Source organism: Pinus tabuliformis, chromosome 4_1 (genome assembly GCF_031772625.1).
Source record: "Pinus tabuliformis cultivar Carrire ecotype Pingquan chromosome 4_1, CPIR1, whole genome shotgun sequence".
In the NCBI taxonomy this organism is placed as follows: domain Eukaryota; kingdom Viridiplantae; phylum Streptophyta; class Pinopsida; order Pinales; family Pinaceae; genus Pinus; species Pinus tabuliformis.
Genome location: NC_142303.1, coordinates 537885116 through 537889439, shown reverse-complemented (window position 1 = coordinate 537889439; position 4324 = coordinate 537885116).

Sequence of the window (4324 nt, the reverse complement as noted above, 5' to 3'; positions counted from 1 at the left end):
TAGAAAATCAAAGCCCAAGCTAGATTTGCAAATGAAAATTTTGAGAAATAAATTTGAAGAAATTATTTACAAAATTTCTGAAATGGAAACTCTTATCAAAATTTAAAATTTTGATATTTGAAAGGGGATCAAATCCTAGCAGCTACTCTTAAAATTTGTTCGATGAAATTCAAACCCTTAGAAATTTGGGCTCAAAACTTCTAATGAAACCCTGCCAAATGAAGGTTACAAATTGTAGCAAACAACCCAATTAATGAAATAAGCTTGAGAACCCCTTGAGAAAGATTCGGTTTAGAGGCAATGGAGACCTTTAAACATTTGCGGCTACCCAGAAATTTTTTCGATTGGACTCAAGCCACACATATATATATATATATATATATATATATATATATATATTATATATATATATATATATATATATATATATATATATATATATATATATCCTTGATCTGTTGGGTGAATCACCTTCAAAATATAAAACCTTTATCCCTCCTATTTTTAATCTGCAAAAGTCAACAAAACAAAAACCAAAATATACAGAAATTTACTAAATCTATACCAAGAAAAAATATTTACAAATCTACAAGGACTATCCTGAAGAATATGAGTCAAACCCCATTCTTAAAATAGAAAGTAATAGCTCTAGATAACAGATATTATTTAAGCACAATGATTTAAAAAGAAATAAATGAGATAAATAAAATTTTCCTCTAGCTAAGGTCTAGCAACGCTGCAACAAATTCCTCAGATAAATCCTTGAAGTGAAATAAAGTGGATTCTCCCACTTCCTCACTTAAGAGTTGGTTAACTTAAGCAAAAGCATCCCCTCATGCTTGAGATCTGATTCAATTAGATGTTTTACACACAACTTAGACAAATTTTGTTAGCTTCAAATGAGACATGAAAAATATATGGAAGAAAATTCTAGCAACTTAAACAAAAGCACACTAGCCACTTCCAATCCTAAAATATATTCCAGATCTAATTACCAGTGTAAGATAGCTATACACTAGTAATTCTATGTAAGCAAATGAAATAACAAATAAAATCACCAGCAAAAAGTTAAGGTCAAGAATTCATTACCATATCCACAAGAGAAGAGCCACAATATTTCACCCCAAAGACTTGTGTATTATTATTTCAAAATAGAGAAAGCTTCTAAGACAAAAAAGCTGGAGCACAACAACAAGAGACGTTACAATGATGGGCATATGCTTCCTTATATAGAAAAAATGAGAGCTCTAGAGACTCTTCCAAGTGAATAATGACTAGTTCCATGAATGTGCACAAATTTGACTTGATCTTCACTGATTAAATACTTGATCCATGTCAAAATAATCTCCACAATTGATTGCTTGAGAAAAAAATCAAATTCCTTGATGATGCAATTTTTCTTGGTCCAATTTATATATATATATCTTTTGTTTTTTTGACTTTTTCTCCTTGAAAAATCCCCATTCTTTTAACCAACTTGGACCATAAATTCGATTTTCATTAAATAATCGATTATTTTGGCAATTAATTCCCTTTTTCTAGGCCAAAGATATTTTCTTGAATTTTTCTTGCTTGATTTGTGGAGATTCCATTTTTGGAAAGTGCACATTCCCTTTTTTAATATTTTTCACTAGAAGAGAATGTATTTTTCTCCGACTAATTATTTAACCACTTTTTCGCCGGAAAACCAAAAATAAATTAATTAATTTTCTGGCCTAGGATTTTAATTTATTTTGTCTAGAAAAATTAATTAATTGATTCTAAATGGTATTAATAATTTTTTCCACCCTTAAATATTTAGGCCACAGTGTCTAAATATGAGGGACCATGCACCAAAAATATTTTATACATGAAGATATTATAATTAATTCAACCCTTGAAAGGGGAAAACACCTTTAGACATAGACCCCTAATAATTTACCCAATTCTGCGACCAATATGATCTAGTAGACCAAGTGACTTGTAATAAAATAATTTAGCCAATTAGCTTATATTATTCCCAAATCACTTTTACAAAAGACTCTACTATGAACACTAAGACTCACCTAAGACCTTGACAATAAATTCCACCCTAGATTTTGGGTGTGGCTGGAAGGAAAAACTCTGTCAATCATCCATGTTTAGAAACACATATAGTTAGACGAAAAACCTCATAGGATGAAATTTGTCGCCAAAATAATAGCTTTACCTAGGTTGTTACATAATTAGACGATCATACTAGTCATTTACATTAAATTTGCAGAATTTGGGTTTACAATTCTGATAGTCTGATGACTGACAATGATGAATCTTGGATATTTGACTACTCAAACGTGATGGAATTCCTTTGAAAAATTGTGCATTGATATAGGGTAGTTGACATGGAGTGGTCAATAGACCTCATGCTGTTGCATGAACACCATGTTCCAACTCACATGCGCTTAATGATGTAAACTCACCTGAACCATCTTCCAAGCATCTTCCAAGCTCATTTGTTCACAATTTCTAAGCAGGTTTGGAATCAGATGAAGTCACTTTGTCACAAGGTCGAAGGTTACAGAGTCCACAATGTCGAAGCTGGAGGAAACCATGGGTATTGGCCTGCAGAAATACAATGTGATAAGGCCTCCATGGCCTTCGGTTAAGACTCAAGTAGCTAGGTTTTCACACTGTGCCTTAATGGAAAAAAGACATTCAAATGGATAATGTACGTACCCTATAATATCTGTTTTCACTCATTCAATAAATAAGTATAAAATGGTCTTTTTTGTTTTATTGGTAATGTTACAAACATGGTCATCCTAAAAGAACCCATAATGGATGTTAAGATGTGATAGAGTCACAACTCATCAAGTGAGATGTCCATAAGCACATAGTGGAGAACATGCCCATTAACATAGAGGTTTACTTTTGTCCATTGGGTTAAATATTATATAGCCACAAGAGTTTAACTAGTCCAAGTTTGGTTTTTAAGGAATTACTCTATAGACTGTATAGAATTTATAGGAGAATCCCAAAACACGTCCCTTAACAAAGAGATTTATTCTTGTCCACTAAGTTGGGTCAAAACGCAGTTGGAGTTTACTACAATTACCTCAAGTTTCATTTTCAGCCCATACCTGAGTGAACTTTACTTGAGAATCCAAAAAATGACAAGTCCTAAGGCTTCGATCTTGTTTCTGTAAAAAAATGGGTGGGTAGTCTGTGCTTCTTATTGTTGCCATAAATTAATATAGGGAATTCAACATATAACCAACATGTAACGATATAAATCTTGGCCTGATACATGATTGAGAAAAGGTACCCATGTCCTTTAACAAAGAGGTTTATTTTTTTGTTAGTTGAGTTGCATTGGTAGATCCATAGAAATTTACTATAACTGATTCAAGTTTGGTTTTTCGGAATCCCCAAAGTAATAGGCCTGAGGAGATTCTACCCTGTTTCAGCCAAATAGTGGGAGCGTGGATTTTGCTTCTTACAGTTTAGTTCATAAATTAATAAATGGGAAATATAACTAGCCTATACTTGTTGGAATATAATCCTAACATCTACATTTATTTTTTAGCCTAAGTATCCTTGACTTAGTCACATGCACTAAAATCATGTTCACACTTGTTTTTTGGTAAACTAGTTCGGTGGACCAAATTTCCCTCGTTTTTTGCCTTTAAAGGCTTATATTATGAAAATATTGGTCCAACCACTTTCCTAAACCATTTAGACATCTAAGTGCATGTTCACACCTAACCACAGCTCATCCACTTGAGTTATTTGAGGATTGGCGCCCCACATGAAGATTCCCCCTTAAATCAAGGGATTTGGTCCCCTTGACCATTTTAGCATGTTTTAAAGTTGCCTTCCTTGGGAAATGTGCCCCTCCTCATGATTTCCTCATGGCTGATGGTTGGCATAGGTTTTCTTGAGTCATTGTTGCTATTTTAGGCCTCCCTTTAGCTTTTCTTAGCGTCTTCTAGTTTTTTACTAGTTTTCTAGATTCGGCAATTTCTATATAATCACCTCCCTTTTGGATTAGAAAAATGGTTGCTCATGTATCATTGTTGTTCATTAATTTAATACATTTATTTTATGGAGCAAATTCTTTCTCTCCTCTCTTGAATATCAACAAATTACTTGTGTTTAATTTAACTAGAATTCTAGATCTATCGGAGTTTCTGGAGGAATTCTACCTACAATACCCATCTGAATCTTGGCTTGATATATGGTCGACAAAGAGTTTTTTCAATGGAATTCATCAATTGAAGAGGATGCATGCATTTCCATGTTCAGAAACTGAAGGTTGCAAATTTGAGGATCTAAGGATTTCAGTATTCCTATATAGAATTTACCT